Raw genomic sequence first — 11,428 nt, 5'->3', positions numbered from 1 at the left:
AGTCACTTACACACTTAATAAGTGGTAGACTTATTAAGAACAACTCACTAGTGTTCAACACTAACTTACTAAAAATGGAAACTTACTAAAAATGAAAACTTACTAAAACGAACTATACTTAGACCCTTGCATACGTAACTTAAACTTGGGCAAGCATTTAATTACTCTTAAATGTCATTAGGTTGACTTTCTGCTCACATTCATCAAACTCTTCTTATCCGAGGAATAACAAACTCTTCTCCTACTTACTAAGGTGAACTTCATAGCCCCACTTACTATTGTGCAATTTATTTAAACTTACTGGGGTGAGACACATGCTACTTTTAATATTTACAATTTAGACACAAGTACCAACTATTAAACTGTGCTATACCTGACTATGTCCTGCAAGTCCCCACTGTGATATTTTTAATTGCTTTTACATAACGCATTCTTAATTATTGGGGGTAGGCCTATCGGGAGTAACGTCCCCGATACATTTGACCAAGTCATTGTATTACTTAATAATGATTCAAACCGACAAGGACAGTACAACTTGTCACGGGGCAAACTTTGAAACTGTTTAGTCTAAATATCACAAACTTGGCACTTACTTTTAGATCCCTACGAGATCTACTCTTATAAATAAAAATCTTGTGGTCTAAACAACAGTCGACTATTTTGTTAAACCTATGAACTTCAGTCAACAGTTTTGGTTGACACTTTAGCATGTTTTGTCTCAGGTTACGATTGATCAGCTTACTCTTATCTATGTGATGCTACTTGGACTCTAGGACTTGAAAAAAGAGTCACATTTATTATTTATGCATTTATGAACATTTACATTTTTGTAATTTAACTTCTTGTAACGACATTCTATTTTCCGCTGCGTACTTAATAAAGTTTGTTTTTATCATATAGTGTTGTTCTCATTATATAATATGTTGGTATTTTTGATATTAATGTCACATTCACCCAGGCCGTAACTGGGGTTGTGATAGATTGGTATCAGAGCCAGGCTGTTATAGAAAACCATGATTGCATCTTTATGTGTGCCTTAGTTGCTAGCTAGGGTGCCTTAGCAATCTAGGAAACTATAACCTTTCCTGCCTTAGACTTAAAGCACTTAGGATTGCCTTATAATCTTAACAACTTTGCTTTAATAATCTAGGCTTAAAATTCTAATCAAAGTCTCTTTCCTAATGTTAGGATGTCAAGCGTTAATCAAATAAACAAAACAACTCTCTTCAAAACATCTGAAGTAATGGCTCACTTCAAACCTACCACCGAAGAAGATACTGGATACTCTTCAACTGCAAGACTGGTTCGAAGCCCTCTTTATGGTCCTGACTCACCACCATTGAACTACAGCCCAAACACCCTCCAAGATTCATCTAAGTCTCCCGAATACCACCCGACTCCAAGATCGAAAAGTAAAGGGAAACGCCCTGCTAATTTTGAAGAAGATGGCCCGTGTAAGAAAAGAGCCCGATCTACTTCCTACGATAACTATAACGCTATGTGTGAAATCACGAATCTGCGAAAAACTACCGAGAAGAACTTTGATGGCTTGCTTCGCCATGTTACAAGGGTCGAGGTTCGAATGCATGAAAAAGACCTAGCGATCAAGAAACTATTGGAGGAAAATGCTGAGTTAAAGAAAGAGATAAAGTTGGTGAAATATGAAAGTGAAAGAAGTGCCCGATGGGGGAAGCAATCTCTCGCTTATCTGAGAGAAGATGTCGAATTTAGATTAAAGATGGAGGAAAACCGTGTCAAACACCAACTTGCTCTAAGGGACTACGAATGCAATGTAGTCAATAGTAGTGTTACTAATCTCTATGATAATCTCGAGTTCCTTTATGAGAAACAAAAGGCGAAGAATGAGAAAGTAGAGAAGTTCATGAAGGAGGCTGAGAAGAAGAAGTGAACCCGACATTTGTTTTGTTTTTCCATTCTTTTATTTCCTAATTATGTAAAGGCTTTTCCTAAAACTATTTCTATATCCAACTCGTGTAATAAAAAAGCTTATTTAATGCCTCGTTTCTAATAATATAAAGTGTTTTATCTATATCATGTTGATATCAATACTTTATCTTTATCATACTTGTAATTGCTCAAACTTATAACTTGTCAACTTATCAAACTTATGTTCACTTTTATGTAGTGAAGCATCATGGCTCGCACACCTACCGTTAACAACATTGTATTGACTAATGAGCAATTTCAACAATTACTTGATGCCGCCCAAGGCAACGTCCAACCTAATCATGTTGAGAATCAACCAAAACCTTGTTCTTATAAGGAGTTTATGAACTGCAAGCCTCCCGCTTTCAAGGGAAGTGAAGAGGCCGTTGAACTAGTCCGATGGTTCGAAAAAATAGAGTCCATCTTCCGTGTCTGCAACTGCAGGGACAATGATTGAGTTAAATATGCCGCTAGTTCATTAGCTGGCAATGTTATGACTTGGTGGACCGCTCATATTAAGTCTATGGGAATCGATAATGCTAATGCAACCCCATGGGATAAACTTAAAGGCATGATGGTTACTAAGTTTTGTCCTAGAAGTCAAGTCTAAAAGGTTGAAGCCGATTTCTGGGAACTCAAAGTTAAGGGTACCGACATTGAAAGCTACACTAATTGTTTTCTTGAGCTTTCTACATTGTGTCCCAAAATGTTTCCTACTGAGCCGAGAAAGATCGAAAGGTACATTGAAGGTCTCCCTGAGGATGTTCAGGGAAATGTTATCGCTGCTGAGAAAGTTACCGTTGATGCTGTGATTCTCATGGCTCAAAATCTGATGATTACCAAAAGAAGAAGGGCTTTGGCTAGTAAGCAAGTTGATACTAAGAGTAGTGATGGTAAAAGAAAATTTGAGCCGTCTCAGGGTTCAAACTAGAATATTGCTAAGAAGCCTGCTGATAATACTAGGACCGGTTATATAGGGACTAAGCCCTATTGTGCTCGTTGTGAAAGGCATCACCCAGGGTGGTGCACTGCTACTTGTTCTTTATGTAAGAAGGTGGGACATGTAGCTAAGACTTGTAAGACTCCTCCGAAAGATAAAGCTGTTGTTCCTGCTAAAGCTCCTCCTACTTGTTACACCTGCGGAGAGAAGGGGCATATTAGTCCTCACTGCCCGAAGAAGAAAGATACCCCTGCTACTGGAGCCAATACCACCAATACGAAGAGCCGTGCGTTTGTCATAATGGCTGAGGAAGCCCGTGAGGAAGATGAAGTCATTACGGGTACGTTTCTCGTCAATAATTGCTACGCAAACATTTTATTCGATACGGGTTCCGATAAGAGTTATGTGTCTAGTGAATTTTGTACCTTATTCACTGAGAGACCACAACCCCTAGAAACTAAACGACTAGTAGAGGTAGCAAACGGAAAAGTTATGAAAGTTGATCACATCTATAAAAATTGTAATCTAAAACTAGCCGACCAAGAATTTAAGATTGACCTTTTACCGGTCGAGTTAGTAAGCTTCGATGTCGTAGTCGGAATGGACTGGTTACATCCATTACATGCTGCAATCTTGTGTTTTGATAAGACCGTTAACATTTCGTTGGGAAATGGAGAGACTCTCGTCATTTAAGGCAACAAGAGTGGTTCCAAGCTCAACATCATTTCTTGCATCAAAACCCGTAAATACCTTATGAAAGGTTATCCCGCGATATTAGCCCATGTTAAGATAGTCGAACCAAAGGAAAAGCTTATTGATGACGTGCCGGTGGTTAGAGATTATCCCGATGTATTTCCTGAAGATCTTCCTGGTCTTTCACCTCCTCGACAAGTCAAATTTAAGATTGACATATCTCCTGGTGCTGCTCCTGTTGCTAAAGCACCATACCGTTTAGCACCTTCCGAAATGAAGGAACTTTCCAACCAACTCCAAGAACTATTAGATAAAGGTTTCATTCGTCCAAGCTCGTCCCCATGGGGAGCTCCTATTCTATTCGTTAAAAAGAAAGATGGTACGTTGAGGATGTGTATTGATTACCGCGAACTCAACAAGCTTACTATCAAGAACCGTTATCCATTACCGCGTATTGATGATCTATTTGACCAACTTCAAGGGTCGAGTGTTTATTTAAAAATTGATCTGAGGTCCGGTTATCACCAACTTAGAGTCAAGGAATCCGATATTCCTAAGACTGCTTTTCGTACTCGTTATGGGCACTATGAATTTTGTGTCATGCCTTTTGGCTTAACTAATGCTCCTGCCATGTTCATGGATCTTATGAATCGTGTCTGCAAACCATATCTCGACAAATTTGTCATTGTTTTCATTGACGACATCTTAATCTACTCCAAGAGTGAGAAAGAACATGAGCAGCATTTGCGCATGATTCTTGAACTCTTACGAAAGGAACAACTCTACGCTAAGTTTTCAAAGTGAGAGTTTTGGCTCAAGACCGTACAATTCCTCAGACATGTTGTTCAAAACTGGGAGATACCAAAGACTGCAAAGCATATTCGTCAATTTTTGGGACTTGCCGGTTATTATCGAAGATTCATAAAAGATTTTTCCCTCCTTGCTAAACCCCTTACAAAGTTAACTCACAAAGGGAAGAAATTTGAGTGGTCCGAAGAACATGAATCTGCATTTAAGGTTCTGAAGGAGAAATTGACCACAGCCCCAATTCTATCTTTACCTGAAGGCTCTGACAATTTTGTTGTTTACTGCAATGCCTCAAAGCAAGGCTTTATTTGTGTTTTAATGCAACGTGAAAAGGTTATTGCCTATACATCTAGACAGTTGAAGAAACATGAGAAGAACTATACCATACATGACCTGGAATTAGGAGCCGTGGTATTTGCATTAAAGATATGGAGACATTATCTATATGGTATCACGTTTACGGTGTACACTGATCATAAAAGTCTTCGATACATCTTTGATCAGAAACAGCTAAATATGTGACAAAGACGATGGCTTGAGTTATTGAACGATTATCACTGTGAGCTGAAATATCATCCTGCGAAGGCAAATGTAGTTGCCGATGCCCTTAGTTGAAAAGACGATGTTAGATGTGTTTGTGCTTTAAACCTGAAAATCAAATCAAATCTTATATCATGAATATGTGAAGCTCAAATTGAAGCTATTAAACTAACACTTATCGAAGGTGAAGGACCTATCAGTTTCGAGAACCAACTCCAAGTGAAAGCTAATGGTACACGGTACTTTGGTAACAGAATTTGGGTTCCTCGCTTTAGTAATCTCCATGATCTAGTCTTGGACGATGCTACTTGGACTCTAGGACTTGAAGAAAGAGTCACATTTATTATTTATGCATTTATGAACATTTACATTCTTGTAATTTAAATTCTTGTAACGACATTCTATTTTCCGCTGCGTACTCAATAAAGTTTGTTTTTATTATATATTGCCGTTCTCATTATATAATATGTTGGTATTTTTGATATTAATGTCACATTCACCTAGGCCCTAACTGAGGTTGTGATAGAATGGAATATTTAGTCTTATGGACTTCATCCAAGACTAGTTCTTGAAAATTTCGAATAGCGGTGATTTTTATAGGATCGACATGTATTCCTTCACTATCAACTACATGTCCAAGAAATTGCACGGTTCACAGCCAAAGTTCACACTTGGAAAACTTGGCATACAGTTGTTCCTTCTTTAAGTGATCTAGAATCAATCGCAAATGTTGCTCATGTTCTTTCTCGCTCTTGGAATAGATTAAGATGTCATCAATGAAAAACGATCACGAATTGGTCAAGATAAGGTTTACATACACGGTTCATAAGATCCATGAATACAGCAGGAGCATTGGTTAAACCAAAAGGCATGACAAGAAACTCATAATGTTCATAACGAGTTCGGAAAGTAGTCTTAGAAACATCAGCTTCATTGACTCTCAATTGATAATAACCCGACCTAAGGTCATACTTCGAATAGATGCTTGACACTCACAGTTGGTCAAATAGGTCATCAATACGCGGAAGTGGATAATGATTCTTGATGGTTAGCTTGTTGAGTTCTCAGTAATCGATACACATTCTCAACGTGCCATCTTTCTTCTTAACAATTAGAATGAGTACTCCCCATGAAGGCGAGCTATGACAAATGAAACCTTTCTCTAAAAGTTCTTGGAATTGGTTGGATAATTCCTTCATTTCGGATGGAGCTAATCGGTATGGTGCCTATGCAATAGGTGCAGCACTGGGCGTGGATACTTTACAAGTGAAGGATAATATAATATCTAGGGTTGATATTTTTAGTTGACAGTATAGTGATAAGGAGTAGGTAACAGTACACAATGATCCTAAGGTTGATCAGATCTTATTTCCATCATGATCCATAAGGATTTCTACATGATTTATTATAATATAACTACGTTGATCAGGCGCCATTATATTATACTAAATCATACTTTTATCACTCCATAAAGTTACTACTATGTCATCTAGTCAATATTCATCTCCTTCGAGGTGAATGATTCAATGGAAAATGAAAGAAAGGAAAATAACATCATTCATTCATTTAAAAGAAAAATAACCAGAGTATTACAGAAACTTAATGAAATCTTCCAAACTATAGAAGTACTAAATGGTTACATAAAGAACACTATAAAAATGAGAAATTTAAATGACTCTAGTGGTTTCCAAAAACTCGTCATTGTGCCTCTTCATTATTCCTCTTATCCAAACATTTATTTTGAAATGCCCTACTCCTCCGCAGTTATAGCAAGTAGGAACTGTTGCATTTGCCTTTGTGGCTGGAGTTTTGGTTGCTGGAATAACAACCCTACAATTCTTGGCTATGTGACCCACCTTCTTACACTTGATGCACTTGGCCTTACACCATCCTTCATGATGTCTCTCACATCTTTTGCAATAAGGATGGTTTCCCTTATAAAGCTTGTTGAATTTGCTTTTAGAATTTTCTTGCTCCATTCCTTCTCTCTTCCTCTTTGCACCTTCTTTCTCCTTATGTTTGTCGATGAAATAGCTTGCCATGCAAGCAGCTTCTTGTATGGTGCTTGGGTTCGTCAAGGTAACATCTCTCCGGACTTCCTCAGGTAATCCATTAATGTAGCATTGGATCCCTAGATACTCGGGAGTAGTCATGAGAGCAAATTATTGAAATCAGTTGGTGTAGCTCATGAGATCAGCATTCAGCATTTCTATATTACTAAGCCTAGGTCTTTCAGTACTCTGGTATGTAGTGGGCTGGTAGTTCATGAAATTTTGATGTGAACAAGCAGTCAAAAGATTTCGCGGTTCGCCATTGTTGCTATTGCCTTGCACGGCCGCCAACAGTTGTTGAAATTGTGCGGGAGTCAAAGTAACGTTTAGAAGAGCGTTAGCACCATGAGTTGGTTGAGCCATTGATCTTCAATACATACAACAATATTAGTCGAAGAGTTACGGTGCTAGTAAGTTATAAGTTTGTTTAATAATGCACAAATTTCACACAACATGTATTAGGAAAATAGGTAGGAGAAACAACGAGATGTATTAAAAACACTTGAATTTCATTAAAAATCACAAAGATAACTAACATCTTTTATTATACACGAAACGAAAATAGAATAAAAACGAAACGAAACAAAGATAGTAGGTTTAGGAAAAGCCTTTACAATGAATGGAAAACACAGATACGGAAATGGAAAAGAAATCCTAAGATCTAATTCTTAGGTGATGGGGGTTGGGTCTTGAAATGTTCCCACAGAAGATCCTTGAGAAACTGCACCTCCTTCTCGAGTTCCTCAATCCTTTGATCTTGAAGCTCAATTTCTCTATCATGTCTCTTAGCAGTCTTTCTAAAGATGTTATACACATCATATGAGTATGTTGACAATTCCTCTTGTTGATCTTCAAGCGTACTAAATTGACCATCCATAAGTTCCTTTAACTTACCAAACTCTGTCTTCACTTCATGTAAATCACTCTTTACCTTAGCATGTTCAATAGAGTTCGTGCAAAGCACGAGAACAGTGGTAAGACGGGGTTCTTTGGATGAACTTAAACTCTCAGTTTTTGATGTTTCGGGTTCCTTTCTTTTTAAAGAAGGAGGTAAGGCAACAGAGGACTCGGACTTGGACTCTTCCTCGGGTTCTTCCTCGGAAGGCTCCTCCTCCCCTTCTTCCTCAATCATCTCTTCCACAAACTCTTCCTCCTCGTCATCCCCATCATAGTTAGCATTAGTGTGGGATTCTTCCATAATAGGGGAGTGTGGTGGACTAGCAGGAATATATTAGGGGTGAGTTGGTGATAATGGCGGGGAAACAGGTCCATAAGTCGGTGTGCGGACAGTTCTTTCGAAGTCGGATCCCTCAGAGTCAGAAATGACGATTGGGTTACGGCGAGACATCCTAAATGAAAAGAAAGAGAGATGATTAGGTAGGTTCTAAGGATGACGCAAAAGCACAAGTAAAATGTAAGGTGAAAAGCACTAGAAACTAAAACAGGAAAGGTTATAGACCTATAGATTGCTAAGGTACCTAACTAACACATAAGGCATACATAAAATGAAATCCTGGTTCTCTATAACAACCTGGCTCTGATACCAATCTGTCACACCCCCTAAATGGGACCAGGGGTCACATGTGACTAACCAATATCATAACACAAGTGTAAAGCGAGAACGACTCTATATGAGATGTTTTAATTAAAAACCAATGTATTATAGAAGCGGAAAGTATAAGTCATTACAATTGAATCCTTAAAAATGTAAATGTAAACTAAATGTTTTAATGCAATGATATAAATGATAAAATGCGGACTCCAAAAGCTGCAAGGTCCAAATAGCAAATAATCTTTAGCAATCTTCACCTGAGACAAAACATGCTTAAAGTGTCAACCAAAAATGGTTGAGTGAACAACATAGGTTTATAATAGTGTTTAGACCACAAGATTTAGTTTTAAAGTTTAATCAGTTCGTTAGTAGTGCTGAGGTGTATGATATCGAAACTAGACAAGTTACCCCGTGATCACTTTATTCATTCGTGTCTTTAAATCATTATTATGTATCCATTGACCAACGGTTATCCGGATAGAGACGTCACTCTCAATAGCGCTACCCACAATAATTAACTTGCAAAAATTCCAGCAACTAACGATATCATGGCAGGGATTAAGCATGAATCAAAGCATGTTATAGCACAGTTTGAACTAATCAAGATAAAGTTTTCGAGTACTTGTGTCTAATCATAAAACAGTTTAAAAGCAAGCAAGTGTCTCACCCCAAAAGTTTAAAGCAAGTATATAAAGACAGTTAAAAAGTGGGGCTATGAAGTTCACCTTAGTAGCAAGCAAGAAATTCCCTGCAAGTAGTATGAATGGAGTATGTAATCGGAGATCTTAACCTAGAGATATAATCTTTGATTAGTTAATGTCTAACAGACATAAAGTTTGTTTATTAATATAGCAAACTATATTAACAGTGACGGTTTTCGAGAAAAGTTCCTATTTCTCAAAAGTTCTTATATTTGGAAACTTACTATTTATGGAAAGCTTCTACTTATAGTAAGCTTCTAATTTAAGAAGTTCGGGTTATAATTCTTAACAAAGATGTTGTACAATCTCGCCCAAACTTCATTGCTACCATGCAAGTCCCTTGAATGATCTATTGTTACCGAGCGGCCCATGATCTCTTGAGCAGAATCTAAGTCTTGGCATTCGAGATCCACAAGCGTCCCATAATGGTAACAAGGATCCCCTAGGCCACAAGTAGTGGTGATGTTTGTAGTCTTTGTACGCTATCTTTAATTATAACCTTCACGTTAAGTGTATACACATAACAAGTTATTATTATTATATATATATATATATATATATATATATATATATATATATATATATATATATATATATATATATATATATATATATATATATATATATATGATAATATATTTAGTGTAATTAAGTGTTACTATATAGTTAGGTGTATAAGTTATACTAATAATAGTATTATTATTTAATTAATCAACTATTATGTATATTTATCATTATATGTTACATATATAAATATACACCTATGTGATACATATATATATATATATATATATATATATATATATATATATATATATATATATATATATATATATATATATATATATATATATATATATATATATATATATATATATATATATATATATATTCTTTATTTATGATCATACATGTTCATAACTATATAGTATTGTTGGTCCCTTGATAACAACAGGAGTATTTTAGGGGGGTGAATATAATTTCTTTTAATTAACTTAACAGCTAAACACGATTAGTATTCAAACATGAAGAATAAATAGAGTCACAGGTAATTTTCAACGGTTATTCTTTATTGATTGAATCACAAAGAATTACAACTATCCTTAGCAGAATGATAGTTGGTTGATACAGATTACCTAGAATATAGCTAAGAGGTAAACTAAAAGCTATTACACATTTTGACTCTAAATAAATAAACCCACACCACTAGTTGTTACAATAGTGGATACAACAATTTATAGTAGTCCTATTAACCGTGTAATGGTTATATTGTCCACTGGTACATAGGATGTCTGTACTTGTGGGGACAACTGCATCAGAGAGCATGCTCTCCTCTTTCCTCTTTGGTAGCTATTTGCAGGAACACCCCAATTTGGTTTGGCACCACTATTTGATTAAACAAATAGAATGTTGTGTTCCCTAGGTGTTGACAAAGTATAACTCATATCTGCACATGCGTTAAACTTCTGCATTCCCACGTGGTCTTGTAAGGTCACTTGTCAGCCGCCGATGCGTGTCCTTTTCTGTTCAACTTTGTCTTTGACTTCTGTTAAATAGTACAATTGATGTAGACCACTCGGGAAACTACTATGCTTATAATGGAGCATAGCTGTCTTGTGTAGTAAGCTGCATTCCAGCTGTGCTGGTTCTTCATTGCTGACACACTTGATTGAATTGTTGAGTACACATCATGTGCTGATTGAAGAACACTGTCTACCTTATGCTGGTAGACTGAGCAGCAAACCAAACATCTGATACAGCAATATCTGTTGTCTATACATAAACAAACTTGTGCTGGCAGTACATAACATTTTAGTGCAAATAAATTACAATTTTGTCATAATTAAATCCTTAATTATTTTGGGGACTCAAAAATTTCCCCTATTTGATGATGACAAAACCTATGACATATAGGGAAAACAGTAAAGCTAGCACAGAGGGACCTAATGAAAAATAGGCAGTAAATTTGTCCCCTTTAAGTTTGTTTTTGGGATCTTTTGCTGAGTTATCTATTTCTTATAATTTGATATGATTTTGAAGATAAACTCATTTCACTTTCATTACAACAGAGGATATACAGAAATTACAAGAACATCATAATGAAAAATGAAGTAAACAAAAGATATAATTTAAGCACTAGAGGGCTATCTATCTTTATCTTTATCTAATTCCTCTTCAGATAGCTCCTCTTGTTTGA

The sequence above is a fragment of the Rutidosis leptorrhynchoides genome, chromosome 6 (assembly GCF_046630445.1).
Source record: "Rutidosis leptorrhynchoides isolate AG116_Rl617_1_P2 chromosome 6, CSIRO_AGI_Rlap_v1, whole genome shotgun sequence".
Classification (NCBI taxonomy): Eukaryota; Viridiplantae; Streptophyta; class Magnoliopsida; order Asterales; family Asteraceae; genus Rutidosis; species Rutidosis leptorrhynchoides.
This window is presented reverse-complemented; position numbering follows the sequence as displayed.